Here is an 11,983-nt window from a genome sequence, read left to right on the forward strand (position 1 = left end):
AATATAGATTGATCACTGATAGTGTCTTGGTTGCACATAAGTGCATTCATTCTCGACTTTTAAGTGGTACCCCTGGAATTGTGATTAAGTTGGACATGGAGAAAGCTTATGATAGGGTGGAAGGGAGCGTCCTTTTGAAAATTATGAAGAATATGGGCTTTGGTGAGCAATGGAGGAATTGGATTTTCGGTTGTCTTTCATCTGCTTACTTTTCCATCCTATATAAAAGAAGCCTGATTGCTTCTTTAGAGCCTCCAGGGGCCTTCGTCAAGGTGATCATCTTTCCCCATTCCTCTTCAATATTTATGCATAGTGCTTCAGCTTATTTATTCATAATATTGAATCCAAAGCATATTTTGCTGGTTTCCAATTGCCGAATGAGGGACCATATATCTCTCATTTACAATATATTGATGATACTTTGTTTTATTGTGAAGCTGAGGTGGACCAGATTACCAATATTGCTATTTTTTTGGAAGTCTATGAAGCGGCCGTAGGCTTGAAGGCATTTTTTCTGAAAACTTCGGTTGTTGGTATAAATTGTGATGATGCAATGGTTCTTGAGATTGCAAAGGTATCGGGAGCCAAGATGGATCAGTTCCCAATTACGTATTTGGGCCTGCCTATTTCGGATGGCCGCCTGCCTTTGGCCATTTGGGATAAAGTGATTCAGAGGATATAAGTGAAGCTTGATTTGTGGAAATATAAATATATTTCGTTGGGGGGTAGGATTACTCTGATAAAAGCCTGTTTATCTAATCTCCCTATTTATCAAATGTCTATTCTTCAGATTCCCTCATCGGTTGCTAGGAAAATTGAATTGCTTATGCGAAATTTCCTTTGGGGGTCATTGGATCTTTCCAAAAAGTTCCATCTTCTTAGATGGGATAGGGCTTGCACACCTAAGAGGGAAGGTGGTTTGGGGATTAGAAAAATTAAACTTGTAAATCAAACCTTGCTTTGTAAATGGTGGTGGAGAAATCTTAATTACAAAGATCAACTCTGGTATAAAGTGGTTGCCTCAAAGTATGGAGAGGATAGATATAAGATGTGGGCTGGAATTAGAAATTGTACTAGGGGATATCCTCTTGTTGGAGATCTATTAATTTGTGCAGATCTTTAATCCAGAGGGATATCCGGTGGTCTATTAATGATGGTAGCAAAATTTCTTTTTGTGGCACCACAAATGGATTGGTAATTCTCCCTTGAAATATGTCTTCCTACTTGTCTTTCAGAGGACGGAGAATCCCAATGCAGTTGTTGCAGATTTATTTGAGTTGGGGGGTAATCAGGTTGAATGGAAAATTATTCTACCTTCCAATATGATTACTGATGATCTTTTTCTTTAGTTTATTGGTCTGTTGGCTTCTCTTAACGTTGTGTATCTCCCTTGTAGTGCTGAAGATGAGATGGTTTAGGACATTGTTAACGATGGTATCTATTCAGTTAAAGCTATGTATCATCTGCTTTTCCATAATCGATGGAGATGGTCCATGCCTGAAATTGCCATCATCTGGAAGTGGCCTCTACCTCTGAAGGTGCAAGCCTTCTTGTAATTGGTTGTGCAGGATAAGGTTTTAACTACTGACAATCTCATCAAGAGATGGAAGATTCTGCCAAATATTTGTCCGCTCTGCAATGGTGATGGTGAAACAGGTTCTCACCTGTTTCTTCATTGTCTTTTTACTTTTGAATTTGGTTGTGGCTTTTTTGTCAGATTCGAGTGGCATTTGTTTTACTTCCAGAAGTCAAGGGGATTATTGCAGCTTTATTGGTATCTATGTTTACCACAGACAGGAATTGTGATTTGGCAAATCGCGAGAGGAGTGATTTGGCAAATAGCGAGAGGAGTGATTTTGTGGGAAGTATGGAAACAAAGAAATAGAAGAGTGTTTGATGAGATTTGTATGCCTTTTGATAGAGTTTTGCATAACATCATTCAATCCATCTGGTTATATTTATCAATTACAAAAGTTGGGAAATATATCCTGGAAGTTTACATGAGGAGAAATTTATCGACCTTGTTCCAGTTGGGTTTTAGGAAGTGTAGGCCTAAAGGGAGATGGTTACCTCCGTTGAGGGGAAGCTTGAAGCTAAATTTTGAAGGCAGCTCTTTAGAGAATCTTGTTCTTGTGGGTTTTGGAGGCATGGTGAGGGACTGGGAAGGAAATATCGTGTTGACTTATGCAGGCCCTCTGGGAAAGGAAATAGCAAACCATGCTGAGTTCTTGGCCTTACTTCATGGTCTAAAACTTTTCGTGACCAAGAATTTAGGTTCACTCTATAATGTTGAAGGAGACTTCCTAAATGCCATTAATTGGTGTGTAAGAGAGAAGAAAGTACATTGGGAGTTGAGATCAGTGCAGCTACAGATTATTGACTTATCTCGATCTTTTAGTGTTTCTTTTGTACATGTATATCGAGAGGCCAATCTGTTGGGTGATTACCTTGCGAAGGGTGGTACCTTTCTTACAGAGATGTCTGTCTCTAATTCTGTAATTTCCTTCTAGTTATCATTTAATAATATTGCTGAACTTCTATAAAAAAAAAAAGAGAAATAGATGTCCAATATATTTTGAACAATTGTTTCATGCAGGCTAGACCACATTTCTACAATATGTGGTCAAGAGGTATAAAGCATCCATCTCAAAGATGGATGCAAATAGGTGGTCCATCCAAAAACAAGTGTAACTAACGATCCAAATATTTTCTTAATATAATTATTATTTATAGTTTTCAAAATTAATTTTATTTTTCATATTCATGATCTACATGTTAAAGATAATACATTCTCTAAAAATTAGGATCAAATTCTATTTAAAAAAATATATTTATCGCCAAGCCCACATTTCCACATGTGCGGGCTTGGCCGCATGCTAACCGCGTCCAATATAGTTTTCTGTATATATGAGAGAGAGATCTAATGTGTGTGTAAGAGAGAGTGAAACAAAGAGAGGGAGATCGAATGTGTTGTGTGTGTGAGAGAGAGATGTTCACAAGTGTTTGTGTGTGGTGTAGGAGAGAGACGTTGAATTCAATTGTAGTTAAGACTTTTTTTTTGGTTAAGTAATTGTAGATAGACTTTCAAATAGGAAATGACATATCAATATTCACATATTTTTGTAAGACAAACAATTCATAATGCACTGCATCCATTTTTTTGTAAAACCCCTCAAAAAAATAATCTATGTTAATTTTCAATACCTTTTTGAAAAAAATTTATAAGGCTTGAGAGGGTGGATTCGGTTGATTCACCGTTTCATATCGCTGATCAACCGCTCTGGACTGGTTATCGGGATGGACGATCTGAGATCACCGATCCATTTTTTAAAAGATCGATGCAAACTAATGCCCTTGCTTATGTTTGAGTTTGGTTTTGTTATTAAGCTTTGCACGTAATAGATCTAAAGAGAGAGAAATGCATCATATTGTGGGTATCGTTCATACTTCCATTGGTTCTTCATGTGAAATTGTATATTTGTTTTACCTTTTTTTTTGGTTTATCATACTAGGTGTATGATTTAATTTTATTTTTTTGTATATCACCTCTACATATATAGGATTTCTTCTGCAAGTTCAATACTGAAATAGAGAGTTTTTCTCACATGGTACTAGAGCCTAGTCCATTGGATCTAGGAGCCTGCAAAACCACTCCGTCAAAATTGCCATAGAAAATTCATTCACTAAAACTGCCATATCTGAAACACTGTCGAAACCACTACACCCAAAACTGCACTTAGAAAACCACCCAATAAAATCTAAAACAGTCAGAAAACTACCTACAAAAACCGCCATCTCAAAACTGAAACCACAACCTGAAATCCAAAACTAACATCTGAAAACCACCATCTAAAATTTGAAAAACTGAACCACCATCAAAATTGAAAAACCGAAACCACCATCTGAAATTTGAAAAACCGAAGCCACCATTTGAATTTGAAAAACTGAAACTACTATATGAAATCTGAAAAACGATGATTTGAAATCTTAAAAACTGAAACCATCATCTTAAAAACCAAAACCACCATCCTGTTTCTCTATTTTGATCTCGTATTTTAGAGAGAGAGAGAGAGAGAGAGAGAGTTATGTAAGAACTTCTAGAGCTTTTGGTTCGGCATTGTTCTGAAATATGAAATCAAAACCATCATCTTAAAAACCGAAACCACCATCCTATTTCTCTATTTTGATATCGTATTTTAGAGAGAGAGAGAGAGAGTTATGTAAGAACTTCCAGAGCTTCTCGTTCGACACTGTTCTGAAATTTTGGTGTATAGAGGATTACGTTTTCTCTCAAATAAAAGGTAAAGCGAGGCTTCCACGATGTGCGGAAGGGCAACTTTGACAAATCTGATGATCTATTTTGCATTGAGAAGAAGGAACATGAGGAAGGCGAGTTGAGTGATGTTCACGCAAGATCTTTATCAAGAGGTGAGCAAGTAAATATGATGGAGCAATGATTTCATGCAACAGTTACATCATAATATAATGCAACAACTTTCAAAAACCATGTTATGGCCATTTGTTTGATCCAAATTTTAAAATATACACTCTTTTCATTCTAATGAACAATCACAACAAAAAAATATATTTGAAAACACAATCTAGAAAGTATTTTTTTAGCCCAATTAACATAGGCCGTTCATTTTGGTGAGATGCTTAGATCTAGACTTTAGAAGGATTATTTCATTTCCAATATTTTTGGATGACTCTATTATTATTAGATGAACAATATTAAAATAGAAAAAAAATGATTTTGAGTTTATAAAAGTTAAGATCTTGAAATTCACCAAATGAATGATCTAGATTTGTTTTTGGAAGGGACTCATTTTGACAATATCTAGGGTTCAAATTGAGATGAAGAGTGTGTGTGTGCCAAATTTTGGGTCATATAAATAACACAAACATGGTTTTCTAGAAGTGTCATTGTATTATTCTATGATGAAATCATTGCTCAATATGATGATATGTTTTCCCTTGAAAAAAAAAAGGACAAATATCTTAAAGTAAAACGAGTTTGTGGCCCGGATTGTTTCTCGGTGGTCCATGGTCTTGCAACTATTGGTGATTCATAGTGTCTCTTGCTCAACTTAATGGAAAAATTCATATCTTTTAGACTTGTTCCAGTAAATTGTGGAAATTGTGACGGATCACTTTTGTAAATTGTGACGACCAAATTTCTTTATTAAAAAAAAAAAAAAGCTGGAACTCAAGCCTGATCTATTGGCCATGACTATTGGAATTGAGGCACTAGGTGTAATACCATCAGCTATTGGTATTGCTTCTTCATTAATCACTCTTACAATGGAACAACTTCAGCGGTTGCTCTCACAATCCCGATTGCCCAAAAGGTCTACATCTGCTTTCTCAATCACTCTTACTTGTTCATTTGAGTCTAATTAAGCTTAAATTTCGGAGAAGAGCTAGATCTCGACGACCCTCTTGTTTTGACATATGGCACGTGTCATGGCATGCCCGAAACAAGAGAATTTTTGGAGAGAAGATAAACTCGAAACATGAAAATTCAGATTTTTTAAAAAAAGAACATCTAATCCTTTGAGGTGCCATAGCTCAAGATCCTGATGTCGGATTGTCACAAGTATGTGTCCATTGCGACCGTGCTTCAAAGAGCTACAATTTGATATAGTTTTTATGAATGATTGGAGGCTGGATGACACGAATTTTAAGGTAAAAAATGACATACTTTTCTGGTCGTTAGAAAATCCCATTTTTCGACGACTTTCCAAAATTGGAACATGCTCAAACGGAGACCAAAATGGACGAAATTTATCACAAAATAATCGTGATAGTATCATCTTCAAATTATGATCAAAATGAAGGCTTAAGACGTCATAGATCGTGCCAAATTGGTGGTCGAAGAATTACAAGTTTATGAAACTTGACCAGATTTCATTAAAAATCCATTTCAATATGATCAAAGGATATCAAAATGTGCACAATAGTTCAAGCATCAATTCTACAATGATTAATTGCTCAAATTACCACTACAAGCATCCGAAAAAGCTCTCGAGGCCTAGCAATGGCAAGAGGCCCCACATGGAGAGATGATTTTGTCATTTGTTGAAAATTGTTGAATGGTATTTTGGTCATTTGGTACAAAAAGGGATCAATATTTTAATTTATAAAATGTGTATTTTTTGATAATTTTGGGTGTTTTTGAGCTTTCCACCCTTGTTTTGTGGTTGCTCTATATAAGGAACTCAAGTAATTTATAATGGAACTTTTCTTTGAGCTCTTTTGAAATCACTCCTGAATATTTTGAGTAAGCTCTTGAAATTATCGCTTGTTCTTTTGCTTTGCTTTCAAGTTCAAGACTCAAGATGAGAGGAGAGAGAAACATTTTCTAGAGAGCAAAAGTACCCCTAGAACCCCTCACTCCCTAGAACTTCAAAATTCTAATTCCTTTAGGATTTCCAACCACCAATCCTATACATCCTAGAACTTCTAGCTTCCATACAACTTAAGACTCCTAGCTTCCAACCTATTACATAGACCCTACACCCTATACCCTACTTTAGCTTGCCTACACCCTAGTTTACACTATACACCATAGTACACCATACACCATAGCATTCTATATACTTTAGTTATCTTATACCCTACCTAATCCTATACACCCTAGTTTCTATATGCCATACTTCAACCCAACCCACCTAAGCTAGACACCTAAGCCCCTAAACCGTAACCTTGACCCAAGGCTTAAACCTCTCTCTCTCTCTCTCTCTCTCTCTCTCTCTCTCTCTCTCTCTCATGTGCATGCAAAGGGACCGACGAAGGTGCACCTAGGCTCAAGCCCATTTTAGGTTCACTCTCTCTCCTCTCTCTTTTCTCTCTCTTCTTTCGCTGTATTATTCTTTTTTGTCTCTGTTCTTTCTCTCTCCCTCTCTCTGTCTCTCTCTCTCCTTGCTTGGACCCAGGGCGCCCGCACCTTCCCTCTCTCTCTCTCTTTTCCTCTCTCTCTCCCATCTAAGCCCGGATCTGCACCTTGGGCCGGCTCGGATCCTCCTTCTCTCTCTCTTACTCTCCCTCTTCTCTTCTCTCATCTTCTCCATTCGCCCCTCTTTTCCTCTCTCTCTCATCCACTCTCTCCTCTCATCTTCCTTCTCTATCCGCCCCTCTCTCACTCTTCTCCATCTGCCCCTCTCCCACCTTCTGCATCCGCCACACTCTCTCTTCCTCTCTACTCTCTCCATCCGCCCCTCTCTCCCACTCTCCTCATTCACCCTTCTCTCCCATCTTCTCCATCCACCCCTCTCTTCCTCTCCACTCTCTTCATCAGCCGCTCTCTTCTCTCATCTACCCTATCTGCCCCTGTCTCTCACTCTACCCTATCCACCCTACTCTCACATACTCCCCTATCCACCCTATACCCTATACGCCCTACCCTCACATACCCCTATCCGCCCTACTCTCATACTCCACTATCCTATCCCCCACTCTCTCATACTCCACCTATCCTATCCCCCACCCTCTTAGACTCCACCTATCTTATCCCTTACTCTCTCATACTACCCTATCAGCCCTACCCGCAAATACTCCTCCATCCGCCCTACCTCATACTCCCTTTTCCGCCCCACTATATACATTATTACTCTATCTTCTCTACATTCCCATACTAGCCCCATCCGCTCTCCATTCTCTCACCTCCTCTATCCTCTCATCTCCCCTTAGAGATCGGACTCGCACCATAGCGGGTCAATCATTCCTTGACCCCATTCATCTTATTTTCTCTAACCTTAAACATTCTCTTTTCTCTCTAAATCATACTTCAACTTCTCATTTATTTCATTTTGTTTTTTTTATTTCATCATTCCTTTATTTCTCTCTTTACTCATTGTTTCTTTCACCTCTTGAGTACTCGTTTTGGGGTCGTCCTGAGATAGTGCCTTAGGGTTCTAACTCTTAGATCCCTACTCTTACCATCTGCTCATACAGTGAAGTCGGGTCACAAGAGACATTAATTCTCTTATACTCAGTCAGTCGAGTTGGGATCATCCTGAGTTAGCTTTTCTTAGAGTTTTAACATGTTCACTACTCTAACTACCGAGTCACACAATGCTCGGGTTGTGAGAGACCTTCATCTCTCTCTCTCTCTCTCTCTCTCACCTTCTTTTAACCCTTGACCACTTTTAAGGGGCTCTTTGGTTTAGTGACATAGTTATAGGCTCAGTCTTGTAATTCCGCTTTCCAAATCCTTTGCGTATCAAGGCTTTATGCCTGGTGTTTTTCCTTATCTCCGGTAATACCTCTTAGGAGCGGTTACGCCTGGACGCCCGGAGGCTGCCCAATTTTCTTTGGGTCATCTTTTCATTTCTTTTTACTTTGCTTTCTTTATGTTCTTCTTCTTCTCACTTTTAAAATAAGTCATCATCAAGTTGTTATTATTATTCTCTTCTTTATCTTCTCTCTTACTTATTTCTCCTACTACTCTACTCCCAAAACTAAAGCCATTTCTCCATAAGAAGCACATCAAAGAGGAGTATATTATATTTGGATTTCATTAGCAGTTTTCAAGAGAGAGTTCAGGTGAGATATTGAGTTTAGAGAGGGGGCCGAATGCAAACCGCGTCGCTGGACGGCCGGAGGGCTTTTGTTCATTGATCTAAGAGGGCAATTGCCCAGGCTTATCCCACGAACTCAAACCACAATGAGGTAGGTGCTCTAGTCCATCTCTTTATCACTTTAAAATCCTCTCATAGTTGAACATACCTATTCGCATGTGACACACGAGCCGCACACGCACTCATGACGTCAAGCGGTTGTTCGAGAGGAGTTCAATCGAACCCGGTCCCCGAGGGAGGTCGAGCGAGGTAGATCCAGGCCCGACCAACTGTTTCAACCTCCTAGTTAATAGACTCTGGTCCTTCTTGCCAGATGATGGCCAATGAGTCTATTCTTGTTGATTGTAAACCCTGTTTTGATACTATTCGTACTGCTGATGGTATGCTATGAAAGCTTCTAAGGTTGGCTCTATTGCTCCATCCTCTGATCTTTCTGGTAAATTGAATATTTCTAGTGTTTGTCATGTTCCCTCCATTGCCATGAATCTAAATATTTCTAGTGTTTGTCATGTTCCCTCCATTGCCATGAATCTATTTTCTGTTGGTCAAATTACTCGTTCCAATTGTATTGTTGTCTTCACTCTCTTCGGATGTCATGTGTAGGATCGGCAGTCAAGGAAACTGATTGGGACTGAGCATAAAGTTGATGATCTATACTATCTGGACCATCTTCATTTATAAAGGATATTTGTGGCATGTATTGCAATACTTTATAAAGGATTTTTGTGGCGTCAACGTCTGAGTCATATTTCTATCTCTACTGTTAAAGATTGTGAGTTGTTCAAACTCTCGAAAATACATGCATTACCATTCAATCGCAGTAATTCAATTTCAGTTTCTATGTTTGATCTAGTGCATACTGATGTCTGGGGTCCAACTCCTCTTGCATCAAAGAGAAGGTCTCGGTATTATATCATTTTTATTGATGACATCCTTCAAATGATACCTACAAAATGTGCACAAACGGTAAGAGGAAAATCTTCATTTGACAAAACGTCCGTGGCCTCATATTACCTTGAATCAATAATGAAGACGAAAAAACATGAAGAAAAGCAAAAGGACAAGTAAGCATCTAGTGGAGTATAGATATAGTACAAAGTACTCCAAAAGGGCATCCACGACTACTATATATAAAGTACCCAAGCAACTATATATATAACTTCTACTATAAGTAAGGGCTCTAGATAAAATAATAAAATATTAAATAGTTCATCTTCTATAGCATATAGCTCTAGAAACTGGTGAAAATCCCTATACGGAAGACTTTTGCTAGTTGACGCAGCTAACCATGAATGGTTAAATCTCCAAAATATTTCTGCGTGCCTCAAACAATTAAATAAAGTTAATGTCAATCCATACTTCTGGCTTGTAACATGGCATCGCTTACTAAATCACGTCCAACTTGCACTAATGGGGCCGAGTAAGTTACAATCGGTTTGTAACTGAGAGAGATACATGCACATATCTCAAAAATCAGGATTAATACTTCTGGCACATGATTGTGCATAGCTGTGATTAGGCCTGAGCCTGAGATGACTAATCCAAACTCGGGTGCTTCTATCCAATTATGGAAGTTTGAGCAAGTGCCTTGGTTTAGTCCAGGGGCGACAATTTGCAGGTCCTTTTCTTATTTCGTATTTTTTTTGTCGAAGTGTACCTCAAATTTTATATCACCAGGCTCTATAATCCACCTGAGCGGTATGCTAGTATGTGTTCCTGGATAGTTTCAAACATATGCAACTACACGAAATCATATGAACCAATCTCAGGTCTCAAACATTGGATTGATCCAATGTTTAGGGCATTAAACAATTCAACTTTAGGGTGTTTTGATGTTTCAAACATCAGACCACGTCAAACTGACCTCTAAACTACCCTATAGTTTTAAAAAAAGAAAAAGAGAATAAAATAAAAAAAAAAAGGTCTAGGTCTAAAACTAGCAAATAAAAACACACGAGAAAGTATGACTTCTACGTATTTTCTAGGAAAATATGGAGCATTTTGTGATACAACAAATATTTTGTGGGTTTTCTTGAGAATTTCCTCAATTTTTATATTAGAATATTTATCTTTTTTTAAAAGTTCCAAAAGAGAAGTTAGATATATATATATATATTTTTTTTTTGAGAAATGAACTTAGATATAATTTTTTTTTTTTTTTTGAGAAATGAAGTTAGATATAATATTTTTGAGAAATGAAATTAAATATACTATTAAATAACAATTTTAATGTTGGTCGAGGCCACGTTGGTGAGCAAACAGGTGAGTTTTCTGTCACCGACTGTGCGAAGGGTTAAGATGCACAACCAAACCCAAAATATCAGAGTTTCACCCAATTCATTTAAAAAAAAAAAAAAAACTAATCCAACAATATACGAAAGAGAGAAAATTAATTTTTAGTCGGGAAAGCCCAATTTTCAAGTAAGTTGGTCATAAGTTACAAATCAGATGGCTTATACAGGTTGTCTTAGTTTGCCACAAGTCGCGGCTCGACTGAACCAAGGCCAAGAAGGAAGATATATCCAGTTCGGCTTCTTTCCATGATTTGCAATGGCCCTTGAGCACGACTTTTATGGCTGATGGCGCCCACTTCCACATTCCCTGATGGGGAGACATCAGTGAAGGGCGATGGCATACCCTTGTTTCACTTTCTACATCGAAATTATGGCTCAAGCTTGGACCTTCCCACCCTTGGAAAGAGGATGCTGAAGACTTCAGGCCTAGTGTGGTCCTCGAATGGCCTCTGTTTCTTGGGGGAGCATCAGTACCTTCGTGGGTACAACAGTTGGAACTTGGGTGTGGTGCACTTTCACAAGGCCCTCTTACATCCATTTTCATGCTCTCGGCCTGTCAATGCTCGGCCGGGTATTATGACTGGTGCTCCAACATTGTACGACCGGTGCTCCAACATTGTAAAGGCTCTCTTGGAAACATGGAGCAGGGTAAGTAACTCTTAGTTGGGGATCTTCCTTCTAGATATGCACTGCGCTGCACTGCACTTTGTGGGCGGCTTACCGCTGCTAGGGTAGTTGTAGGAGGAATTCGTTCTAAGTAACCAAGTTATAGGAGGAATTCGTTCTAAGTAACCAGGTTATCTTTGGCAATCGCCCCGTGGGTGGGGAGCCTCCTCCTCCAGGGCTTCATGAGCCGTTTGAGATTTATCAGCTACTATGCTCAAGGACTAGTGGAGCCTTTGTCAGCTTTGCCCAGTGGTTATTCTTTTTCCATGGGAGCCGCGTAGATGATGGAGAGCCAGGCTACAACCGTGTTATTGGTGGGAAGGGCAAGGTTACAGAAACGCAGGATATTGATTCTTCTTTCTGAAAATGACCATATTATCTGGCACCCTACTCCTTTGCAAGTTTGCTCTCCTTAGTGATCACCTCTCTATAGCGGAGAAATTT

This window comes from Amborella trichopoda, chromosome 8 (genome assembly GCF_054954075.1).
Source record: "Amborella trichopoda isolate Santa Cruz 75 chromosome 8, AtrichopodaSantaCruz75HAP2 v2.0, whole genome shotgun sequence".
Taxonomy (NCBI): domain Eukaryota; kingdom Viridiplantae; phylum Streptophyta; class Magnoliopsida; order Amborellales; family Amborellaceae; genus Amborella; species Amborella trichopoda.